The sequence below is a fragment of the Saimiri boliviensis genome, chromosome 1 (genome assembly GCF_048565385.1).
Source record: "Saimiri boliviensis isolate mSaiBol1 chromosome 1, mSaiBol1.pri, whole genome shotgun sequence".
Classification (NCBI taxonomy): Eukaryota; Metazoa; Chordata; class Mammalia; order Primates; family Cebidae; genus Saimiri; species Saimiri boliviensis.
This window is the reverse complement of record NC_133449.1, coordinates 134,618,605-134,631,409: the sequence shown is the minus strand read 5'-3', so window position 1 is coordinate 134,631,409 and position 12,805 is coordinate 134,618,605. Positions and strand designations below refer to the sequence as shown.

The window sequence follows — 12,805 nt, the reverse complement described above, 5'->3', positions numbered from 1 at the left end:
ACCCAGCAATCCCATTACTGGGTATATACCCAAAGGATTATAAATCATTCTATTATAAAGACACATGCACAGATATGTTCACTGCAGCACTGTTAAGCAACTTCAGCAAAGTCTCAGTATACAAAATCAATGTGCAGAAACCACAAGCATTCCTATACACCAATAACAGACAGAGAGCCTCTTCACAATAGCAAAGACCTGGAACCAACCCAAATGCCCATCAATGATACACTGAACAAAGAATACATGGCACATATATACCATGGAATACTACGCAGCCATAAAAAACAATGAGTTCGTGTCCTTTGTACGGACATGGATGGATCTGGAAACCATCATTCTCAGCAAACTGACAAAACAGCAGAAAACTAAACACTGCATGTTCTCACTCATAGGTGGGAGTTGAACGATGAGAACACATGGGCACAGGGAGGGGAACATCACACACTGAGGTCTGTTGGGGGCTGGGGGTAAGGGAAGGGACAACGAGGGGTGGAAAGGTTGGGGAGGTCTAACACTGGGAGAAATGCCTGATGTAGATGACAGGAGGATAGAGACAGCAAACCACCACGGCATGGGTGTACCTATGCAACGATCCTGCAAGATCTGCAAATGTATCCCAGAGCTTAAAGTACAATTTAAATGAATAAATAAAATAAGTAAATGTCACTATAATGGTATGGTAAATACTTGAGGTGACACATGCTAATTACTTTGATGTGATCATTCCATAATGTATATATGTGTCAAAACACTATACACCCCATAAATATAGATAATTGTCAATTAAAAATAAAACTTAGTCCCAAGATGGCGGCCACCATGAAGAAGGCGGCTGCAGAAGATGTCAATGTTACTTTCGAAGATCAACAAAAGATAAACAAATTTGCACGGAATACAAGTAGAATCACAGAGCTGAAGGAAGAAATAGAAGTAAAAAAGAAACAACTCCAAAACCTAGAAGATGCTTGTGATGACATCATGCTTGCAGATGATGACTGCTTAATGATACCTTATCAGATTGGTGATGTTTTCATTAGCCATTCTCAAGAAGAAACACAAGAAATGTTAGAAGAAGCAAAGAAAAACTTGCAAGAAGAAATTGACGCCTTAGAATCCAGAGTGGAATCAATTCAGCGGGTCTTAGCACATTTGAAAGTTCAGTTGTATGCAAAATTTGGGAGCAACATAAACCTTGAAGCCGATGAAAGTTAAACATTTTATAATACTTTTTTATTTGTTTAATAAACTTGAATATTGTTTAAAATGAAAAAAAAAAAAAATAATAAAACTTAACGGGCAGTCCCCTGGCACCAAGCAGCCTGAAAGTGCCCCAGCCCAGAAGCTAAAAATAAAACTTAAAAGAAATTAAAAAGTAAAATTTGCCTTTTACACCACCATTTGTTCTTCCGTCTTCCCTTAAAGGTATACAGACAGGTTCCAACCCTTCTTGCAGGCACATGTGGGGCTTGCTCATCGTTGTAGTCAGGTGGCATCTATCAGTGCCCATGTCAAGCAGTCCTTAGCCAGGTTTTCAAATCTCTCTCTCTTTCCTTGGGAGAGGCTGAGAAGATCAACAGAGTCCAAAGAGAAACGAGACAAATATTTAGGATTGCACTTCTGAGTACTTAACTCCAGAAATACAGGAATTTTGTGTTAATTTACTTCATTGAGTGATTCCTTATGTTGAAACACAAGGCTGTGTATCTCAACTGAGAAAGGGCTTTAAAGGCAGACAAAAGGCATTTGTGTCCATGTGGCCATGTGCTTTAGTTTCTATTTTTCTCACACAGACAAACACCAGCTAGGATTCCACAAACACTCACAGTATTCCAAACACGTGATAACTTAAAACACACCATATGTCAAAAGGGATAATTTAATCCTCATTTAAACTCTATTAAGTAAATACTACCATTATTCCCATTTTACAGTTGAAGAAACCGAGGTTTGAGGAGTTTAAGTAAATTTGTCCTCCATCACAACTCCTAGGTGGCAAGAGTTGGAATTTGAATATAGGTCTGCCTGCTTTCAAACTTCTAACCACGGCAATATTCTGACTCCCAAGAAAGACTAAAACAGACAGTTGAGATTCATAGAAATTTGCCATAGAAAATGCGGCCCTGGGGAGAAGAAGGCTTCAAAATAGTCATGAGTAAGTTTCCATGTGGGCCTATATATTTCGTGTTTTGACCATATTCCTATTCTACTCTTGGCATCTCCATCGCCAACATTTGTCTTTCTTTTGAAAGGCTGCCCTTTGTTTAAACAGAAAAACCTAGAACTCGTCAGAATCAAAAAGACCAAAATAAATGTTAGGCATTTAAGAAAAAACAGAAGTTCTGAGTCTTTTTCTCAGAAAAGCACGTATCTTGACAAGTTATATTCTAGATAAAATTGCTTCTTGACTCAAAGCATCTAGGACTCGGTTTTGTAAAAAAATTCTTAAAATTTTTCAAACATTCATTAAAGAAGAGAGAAACGTAAAATAAACTTGACAAATCTATCGCCCAGCTTCAACAGTTACCAACACACAGCCAATCCTGTTTCATCTAATCCCCCTATATCTACTCTGTTTGCTGGTAATTTAAAGTAAATCCCACACATCTATCATTTTCCTTGTAAATACTTCAAGGCATCTTCAACTGTTAAGAACATTTTTAAAAACATAATCACAATGCCATTATGCTTAAAAAATGACAGTAATTTCTTAACATCATCTGAAACCTAATCTTACTCAAGTTTTGCCAACTGTCTCAAAGATGTCTTTTCTCAGTTGGTTTGTTTCCGCCAAAATCCAAACAAGATTCACAAATTGCGTTTGGTTATACTTCTTAAATCTCTTAATCTAAAACATAAATTGATTCCCTCTCCCTCTTCTTTTTTCTTTGCTAAGACAAATGAGTCATTTGTCCTATAGAATGTCACATACATTTTTGGTTTCTGTGGTAACGCGTTTCTCTAGCCTTCAGAATCCCATAAACTGAAAGTCAACTCTAGAAGTTTGATTCATTTACAAAATAATATGGTAGTCATTTCATTTTTTAAAATAAGAGGAGGCACACAATATGTGGCAGTCTCACTTTGAATGGTTTAATAATTTAAAGATTTTTCACTGAGTTCAGGGTTCACTGGTGTGATTCATTCAATTTTATACCTTCCCATCCACCTTTCTCTTTCACCTAATGGTTTCAAACACCTACTGATAATTTCAAACATCACAGACCCATTATTGCATTAGGAGCTGCAAAATGGTGCTTTGTAACTTTTTTTTTTTTTTTAACAGGGTCTCTCTGTCACCCGGCTGGAGTGCCCTGGAGGGATCTCAGCTCACTGTAACCTCCGCCTCCCAGGTTCAAATGATTCGCACACCTCAGTGTCCCCAGTAGCTACAGGTGCTTGCTACCACGCTCGGCTAATTTTTGTATTTTTAGTAGAGACGGGGTTTCGCCATGTTGGCCAGGCTGAGAACTCTTATTACTTTTCGGCAATAAAATGGTATAAAGTGCAGATCATTCTATAATGTGGATGAACCTTGCAAATATCATGCTTGGTGAAAGAAGCCAATCATAAAAGAGTACATATTTAACTAAAGTTTCCATTTATATAAATATCTAGAAGATAGGCAAATTCATAGAGATAGAAAAAATATTAGTATTTGCCTAGGGCTATGATAGTGAAAGAGAATGGGGTGTGACTAAGGAGTGCAGGGCTTCTTTTGGAGTTAATGAAAATATTTTAAACTTGGATTGTGGTAAGGTTTGGACAATTTTGTGAATATAATAAAAAAACATTTATTAAATGGTTGGGTTTTATGGTATATCAATTATATTTCAAGAAATATGTTTAAAAGAACTTTCCTGGCCAGGTGCGGTGGCTCACGCCTGTTATCCCAGCACTCTGGGAGGCTGAGCCGAGTGGACCATTTAAGGTCAGGCATTCGAGACCAGCCTGGCCAACGTGGTGAAACCCTGTCTCTACTAAATATACAAAAAAATAGCGAGGCAGTAGTGGTGTACACCTGTAATCCCAGCTACTCGGGAGGCTGAGGCAGGAGAATCACTTAAGCTTGGGATGCAGAAGTTGCCCAGTGAGCTGGGATTGCACCACTGCATTCCAGTCTGGACAAAAGAGTGACAGACCCTGTCTCAAAAAATAAACAAACAAACTTCCTCTCAGTCATCCATTTGGTTATTTTGAATACAATTTATATGGCAAAGTCTGGATAGCTATTTCACTTTCCTTTCAGAGTAATAAATTAGATGCCCTAACAACCTTCAATGACATTAATGTCTTTCATATTTATGAACTCATGGATATTTACCATATTCAATATGTATACATCTATTGCATTCACTATTGTTTTTGATGTGTGCACTGTTTCATCTGTGGCCACCGGACAGTTCTTCAAGGTAGCTCCTGAGTCATACTGACATGACCCCAGCAGTCTTTGACAGTACCCCTGCTTTACTCCCCAAGAGCTGGAAATCAACCACTTCTCCAAAGAGACCTGGCTTTCTTTTAATGGGCAATGGTATTAAAAATCGTAATCTGAGTGCTAAGGATGCTAACTGCTACTGAGCTGTCATTGCTTCAAAGACCTTTTCAGTGGACAGTATTAGAAAATACTGTTTAGAAAAAAATCATAAATTCAAAGTACTATTTCCAATTCAAATTTAATAGTATAGTGTTTTTTGTTTGTTTGTTTGTTTTTTGTTTTTGAGACGGAGTTTCGCTCTTGTTACCCAGGCTGGAGTGCAATGGCGCGATCTCGGCTCACCGCAACCTCTGCCTCCTGGGTTCAGGCAATTCTCCTGCCTCAGCCCCCTGACTAGCTGGGATTACAGGCACGTGCCACCATGCCCAGCTAATTTTTTGTTTTTTTTTTAGTAGAGACAGGGTTTTACCATGTTGACCAGGATGGTCTCGATCTCTCGACCTCATGATCCACCCGGCTCGGCCTCCGAAAGTGCTGGGATTACAGGCTTGAGCCACCGCGCCCGGCCAATAGTATAGTGTTTTGACTTGAATTTTATTCTTGTATCTTGTTTTGGTCTTAGGTTGAAAATCTCGGTTTCTACTGACACTAACATTATGATTTTGAAACATATAAATGATATTTTATAATACCAATTTCAAAACAGTATTATTTTTATTACAAATAGTCTTTTTTTTTTTTAGTTTTATCTTCAGGATGTATCACCTTCTATAGATGTAAAAATATTGTATTTGAACAATACTTATAATCCTTTCCTTACAACCAACTTGACATGTACTTGAGTTGTTTTCAAGTTTTAGAAATTTCTTTTTCTTTATATAGAGATATCACTAGTCATACACACACACACAGACACGAACGCGCAAAATCTTCATTCCTTTGTATGGATTCATGGTACTTTGCGTAAATGCACCATTGTTTATTCAACTAGTGTCCAACTGGTAGAAATATAGAGCCCTTCTTATTGTAATTACATCCAACAATGTACCTATCAAGTGATCTACAGAAAACAAAAAAAGTACATTTTAAAGTCCTTCAGACTACTTCAACACTTTATTCGCTAAAAATTCATTCATTCGGTCAAAAAGTATTTATTTAATACCAATTATGTGTCAGCCACTGTCTTAAGAGCTGCAGATACAGAAATAATGTGGTGTCTGCCCAGAGAGCTTTCAGTCTAGACATAACCTGAATTCCATGTATCATGACATGCTGATAAATTATCTGCTAGCCGAACTAAACTTTTCGCAGATAAAGCCCTCACAGCAACATCAGCTATCCCTAGAGAATTTTCCTTTTATCTGCTTCGAAAAGATATCCTCGTATTTTTAATGTTTGTAGTCAAGTCCAATCAGTAGATCAACAATCCAGTCACAGGATTTTAGGAATATGGATGCTCTATAAGCAAACACCCCAGCGAAAAATAGCCAGGTCTAAATCTCTCTACAGAATTACAGAATGCTTTTCTTTCTTAGCGCTCTACTCTCCAGAGTTGAGGAAAAAATAAACACCCTGATAACTTTGTAACAGCTTTGCTCTTAAGATTTTGCTGTCATATGCAATGATAACATATCATATTAATGCTTTCTAAATTGTTCTTTCAAATTATATCCTCAATATAATACAGCACCAATAAGAAGTTTTCTCAAAAGCTTCAGTACCAAAGTCATTTGAGGAAAGTGCTTACAAATCAATTGGAGAAAAAAAAGAGAAAGCTAGAAGTGATGGCAAGAGTGGATGAAGGTCATCAACCCCACAGAAGTAGTTCATTTCACGGAAGGTAGTTATATCAGAAAAAGCCTGTCAGTGCTTCTCAAATTTTTATATCCATGCAAATCACCTGGGGATTACGTTAAAATGCAGATCCTCAGTTAGCAGGTCAGGATGGTGCCTAAGACTCTCCATTTCTTTCTTTCTTTCTTTTTTTTTTTTTAAGAGACAGGGTCTTACTATGTTGCCCAGGCTGGTCTTGAACTCCTTGGCATCAAGCAATTCTCCCATCTCAGCCTTCCAAAGTACTGGGATTACAGGTTCCAGCCACCACACACAGCTGAGACTCTGCATTGCTAACAAGCTTTCTCAGGTGACACTAAAGCTGCTGGCCCATGGACCATAGCCTAGTGGCCCAAATGCAGATGAAGGTCTCTGAACAGAGGATGCTCTTACAATTCCTCTTTGCCATGCCCTCTCCACCTCCCATCCTTCCCCCATCTTCTAGGAATCAGTTAGTCTTTTAATTGTTGAAAATATAGTCATACCTAGTCAGCAGTCTTTCCAAGGTAAAATTTTATGTACAGGTTATCTGTTTCTGGTAAAATGGCTCATTAGGTTATCTGAAAACCTCCTGCTAAAAAGATATCTAAAATACTAGATAGCTATATATCAAATATGGTTTTTAGAGGTGTAGCTGAGCTCACAATAAAGGAAACAAAATTTCTGGGGGTTGAAATCAGAGGGAACTGTTAATCAGAGAGAACTGCAAACCAGCGGGTAAGAGCATCAGCACATGTTATGCAGCCTAGACCAGTTCCAGAGACCTCGGAAGTGAGGTTTTCATTCACACGAGGGAAAAAGATGGAAAACACTGAGTCTCTATGAGGAATGGTGTAAGAAACAAGAATATTACATAAAGCCAGGAGAAGGTAATCCTCCAAGAAAACATAACTAGAAAACATTCACTTGCCACCATAGGGAGGTAAGAGTGAAGTCTATGTGACTCACCCTGGGCTCTGAGCAGAAAAATGTTTCTCTTTGGTAAGTTAAGTGTGCTTGTCAAAAAGTTGCTAGTGGGAAATTCCGTAAGATAGTTCTGGCTGTGGAAGTAAAGGTTTTGGATGTTTCCAAATCCCCACATAAAAATGGGTGGAGGGAGAGACAGTATTTACAACAAAATTACATTAGAATGTAATTCCCAAATCCCAAAATATGAGTGAGGTGAGGACAGAGCATCAAGAGCCAGAGACCTGAGAAATCTCAGTATCGAAGTGGGAAGCAGCACAGGGAGGCAGGAGGTAACTGAACCATCTAAGGACCAGAGAACCCAAAACAACCAACAAATATTCACTGAGAAGTCCAGAGGGCCAATTTGAGAACAGCAGTTGATATTGGGAAGGTTCTTGCCCACTTCAATAGTTGGTGAATAAATGGGGCCCACAGGAAGTTCTGAAGGGGCTGGAACAATTATCAATGAACTCTCAAAACTGACCCTCTAGGGTTCCTTCCCAGGACAAGACTCCACAGTGAGGAGGAACTGCAAGGAACAGAATCAAAATTGAACATGATAGGGACAACAGAAATGACGAAAGGGCCGAGCGTGGTGGCTCAGGCCTGTAATCCCAGCACTTTGGGAGGTCGAGGCTGGCAGATCACTTGAGATCAGGAGATCAAAACCAGCCTGGCCAACATGATAAAACATCTTTACTAAAAATAAAAAAATAAAATAAAATAAATTAGCAGGGCATGGTGGCACGCGCCTGTAGTCTCAGCTATTTGGGAAGCTGAGGCACAAGAATCCCCTGAACCCAGGTGGTGGAGGTTGCAGCGAGCCAAGATCATGCCACTGCACTACAGCCTGGGTGACACAGCGAGACTCCATCTCAATTAGAAAAGGAAAAAAAAACTATGAAATATTGCTCCCATGAGAACTTCCTTAGGAATCTGCTGGAAAATGAGGCTCGGATAACCAAAATTACTAGGTAGATATTAACGTAAGACTAGTGGTGAGCATTAAGTATGTCCTTATTGTTTATATTATGAAGATTTAAAGGACAGTGTAGTAAGCAATGACAGACAGGTATTTAAATAACTTATGTAACCACTGGAATGAAGAAACTTCAGAGCCATGATGCAATTAAGAAAGTGCCAGGCCGGGCACGGTGGCTCAAGCCTGTAAGCCCAGCACTTTGGGAGGCCGAGGCGAGTGGATCACGAGGTCGAGAGATCGAGACCATCCTGGTCAACATGGTGAAACCTCGCCTCTACTAAAAATACAAAAACACTAGCTGGGCGTGGTGGCGCATGCCTGTAATCCCAGCTACTCAGGAGGCTGAGGCAAGAGAATTGCCTGAGCCCAGGAGGCGGAGGTTGCGGTGAGCCGAGATCGCGCCATTGCACTCCAGCCTGGGTAACAAGAGCGAAACTGCGTCTCAAAAAGAAAAAAAAGAAAAAAAAAAAGAAAGTGCCTAGCAAAAAAAGAGAAAACTGCAGCCAACAGTTGCTGGCTCTATAACCCTACAATTTCTGCTCTGATCCATACCAGAAAATGGATGCTTCATGGACCATCTCTCCCTCAACTTAAGTCAATTCCAAATCCAAACCTCACTGATTAATGGACATTAATTCCTATCTAGACTCCTAACTGCAAAGGAATTGGAGAAAATGCAGTATTTAACTTCTGAGTTTCAGAAATATGGGAAGGCACACAAGGAGGTGCAGTTGAGGTTGAGCAAGTCTATCTATGATTACCAAGGAACTTCTTTAAGGAGGCACGGACATCTTCCAAAAACTTATTGCAAATTTGCTACTTATCAGTGAAATACAAGGATTTAACATCAGTAACAAGAAAAGTATGATGTATCAAACATTACACTGAATGTTCTAAGTACAATAAAAGAAGGAATTATAAGCATTGGAAAGAACAAATGACTCAATACTGTTACCATTCAAAAGTGTCATAACTGTCTACATAGAAAAACCTAAAATCATTGATAGGCCCCAGAATCATTAATAAAGTTCAACTAGTTTTATGAATATAAAATATACAGAATTCAATTATACTCCATTATATCAATAGGAAAATAGAATAAATTGGATGCAGTGGCTCATGCCTGTAATTCCAGCTTTATAGAATTTTTTAAAGAGATATTAGAATAAGGAATTTAAAAAATACCACTTAGAAACAAATCTAGCAAAAGATGTATAAGGTCACTATTTTAAAAATCCTAATTATCTTCCAGCCTGAACATGGCAAAACCCCGTCTCTACTAAAAAATACAAGTTAGCCGGGGATGGTGCCCCACAACTATAGTCCCAGCCACTTGGGAAGCTGAGGCACAAGAATCACTTGAACTCAGGAGATGGAGGTTGCAGTGAGCCAAGATCGTACCACTGCACTCTAGCCTGCATGACAGAGTGAGACTGTGTCTCAAAAAAAAAAAAAATCTTAAAATCTTAAACCATTTGGGGTGTAATTTAGCAACTTCCAGTAAGTTTGAAAATGCATACCTGGCCGGGTGCGGTGGCTCAAGCCTGTAATACCAGCACTTTGGAAGGCCGAGGCGGGTGGATCACGAGGTCGAGAGATCGAGACCATCCTGGTCAACATAGTGAAACCCCGTCTCTACTAAAAATACAAAAAATTAGCTGGGCATGGTGGCACGTGCCTGTAATGCCAGCTACTCAGAAGGCTGAGGCAGAAGAATTGCTTGAACCCAAAAGGCGGAGGTTGCGGTGAGCCAAGATCGCGCCATAGCACTCCAGCCTGGGTAACAAGAGCGAAACTCCGTCTCAAAAAAAAAAAAAAAAGTGTATATATATATATATATATATATATATATATAGTCACCAGAGCATCGAGCATCAAGGTTCATAGCATTCTGCAAAATTTGATTTCTCAGAAAAACTTTGGCCTGAGCTCTTCAGCTTCCAAGAGATGGTCACTTATGACCCAAAGGTTTACTTCTCATCTCAAAGTCGACAATAAGCAAATCTCTTCCTTCACTCAGAATCCTGCACAGACCCTACAATGCCTTCATCTTGCCCTCGGTGGGAAAACCAGACTCCCTAAGAGGACACAGATGGTCCTTCCTGATGTGAACCGTCAGTAGAACCACATCGATCTTATTTACCACGGTATCACCTACATCCGCCACAGTGCCAGATGCTTGATAAAGGCAAGAAGACGTGGTACATCTGCTCCTCCCCATCCCAATCTCGCTCCAGCCTCTTGGGCTTCTACTGTACACAGGAAGTTAAAATATTTGGACATCTGCAGGAAGTATATTTGCTCTAGAAAGGAGATGCAGATGTCACTCTGATCTACAGTAGGTTGGGGAAAGTCGGCAAGGCTGACGAGATGTAAAGCATGGAGTAAGATGCAGCCACCCCTGGGACTGGCTTCCTCTACGGGAAGGCAGGATATACAGGGAGCCAGAGAATGGAGCCGGGTTGGGATGAGTTCTAGAGGCCTAGCCTTTCCTTCGGTCTCTTATTAAGACCCTCACCTCGTGACTCTCTACCTCTCAAATCATATCATCCCTAGTGATTTGGTGCATTCTACCAAAGTGCAGGGAAAGTCCAATATCCCAAAATTCAGGTACATTTGATAGAATAACAATACTGAAGGAGCCCTTACTTTGTGCGATAATCTATTACATGCATCTCAACCAATCTTCACCATAACTCTATGTGACAAGTTCTGACACTGGGTTGAATTGGTTTAACCGTTACTATTCACCAAATCACCAGAAAGATCTTTATAAAATATAAATAAATGAAATCATAACCAATCCCTAAAACCTTCAAATAACATGCAAGTTCCCTGAGGTGGTTTCTAAGGCCCATGTGTTCTGGCCCTGTCCACCTGTGTCCCCTCAGCTCATGCCACCCTCTCCCTTGTTCCCTGTGCTCCAGCTCACTTGCATTTTCTCTCTCAAACTCCCTTCCTAGAGAGCTGGAAAGGTAGATCATTGCCATAGGCCTTGAATGTGTACTTTATTCTACAAGGATCAGCAACAGCCGGAATACAAAGAGAGTAAGACCTAAAAACAGTAGGTGATTTGAATATCCCATAAAAATGTACTCCTATATTACTCAGGTGACTCCAGTGAGCTACAGACCTCAATAGCCAGCAGCATCCTGTAAGCCATCTCCCCCTGGATCTTCTATACACTTCAGCTCCCCAGTACTCTTTCCCATGCAGGCACAAATTGAACACCTGAGACATCCTAGACGCTTCTTTAAACCCTACACTTAGCCAGTCATGCTGACAACATGATTGAATAGTCATTCCTCTTGATTCCCAAAGCCACATCTTTAATTCAGGCCCTCATTTCTCACTTAAGTTAGGACAAAAATCTAATTGGTCTCCCTGGGCGTAATCTTCCTTCCCCTCCAATGTATCCCCCAAGCTATAACCAGAAAAATCTTACTAAAATACAAATTGAAATATATCAGCCTTCCAACTAACTCCTCTCCCCAAATCCCTAATCACCATATTAAAAACTGCAACTGGCCATCAGAGCATTGAAAATAAATTCCAACAGATTCCAAAGCTGTCTGTGATCTTCCTCCACTCTAAGCTCCCATATTCTAGTCATGCTAAATGACTTAAAGTGCCTCAGACTGTATCCCATTTTCACTCATTTGTTAAAGGTCATCTTAGCTAAATAACTTTCTTAGAATAGCTCTTTCTTCATGAAGACTGAACACAAATGTCCTATGTCTTCTATGATACCTACCTAATCATGGCACTTTGATGATTATAGGTGACTAAAAGTCAATTTATCAGTTTACTACAAAGTTCTGAAGGCAAAATGTCTCATTTCTGTATCTGTACTCCCTAACACTAGGGGGGCCGAATATTCATATACTTTGTCTTAGAAGGTACTTCAGAATTAATTCTGGTTCTTTCCCCATCCTTTCACTGAATACCTGCTATGCTCTGTAACAGACTTGCTGAGTGAAGGTCCAGCTTCTTGAGTACCTCCTGTGATGGGGAAATCACTTATTAAACACCGACACCAGGAAGGCCTCATGCTGGACATTATACACACAACTCCAAAAGAAGGAGCTCACAGCTCAGCCTGACACCTGACAAGACGACCAAGCCCCTGCTGTGGCTGCAGCTGGAAGCTGCTGACTTCCAGATTGCCACAGTTCTCACAAACACTTGGAAGAACAGATGAGACAACTGCTAGAATTGGGCATGGGAAGAAGAGCCCTGTACTCAGCAGAGAGGAGATACACTAGCCTAAGGTTAATGTCCAGGAGGCCCCTCAAGGGGGCACATTCAACCAAATGGGAAAGCAAAGTCTGCTAAAATTCAAATCCTAACCAGATGTAATTTTATCAATGTTAAATAAAAGTATTTTAACTTTTAGTCTGGGCACCAAGACTCATGCCTGTAATCCCAGCACTTTGGGATCACCTGAGCTCAGGAATTCGTGATCAGCTTGGCCGAAATGGCAAAACCCTGCCTCTATCAAAAATACAAAAATCAGCCAGTTGTGGGAGCATGTGCCTGTATTCCCAGCCACCAGGGAGGCTGAGGCAGGAGAATTGCTTGAGCCCAGGAGGCGGAGGTTGCAG

General features: G+C 40.2%; 1 pseudogene across 1 annotated transcript; it reads left to right on the top strand.

Annotated features, from left to right (window-relative positions):
- Nucleotides 1-801: 801 nt before the first annotated feature.
- Nucleotides 802-1,270, top strand: LOC101041154 (prefoldin subunit 4 pseudogene; annotated as a pseudogene). The gene has a single exon (XR_012518870.1). The product of XR_012518870.1 is annotated as a prefoldin subunit 4 pseudogene (transcript).
- Nucleotides 1,271-12,805: the final 11,535 nt, after the last annotated feature.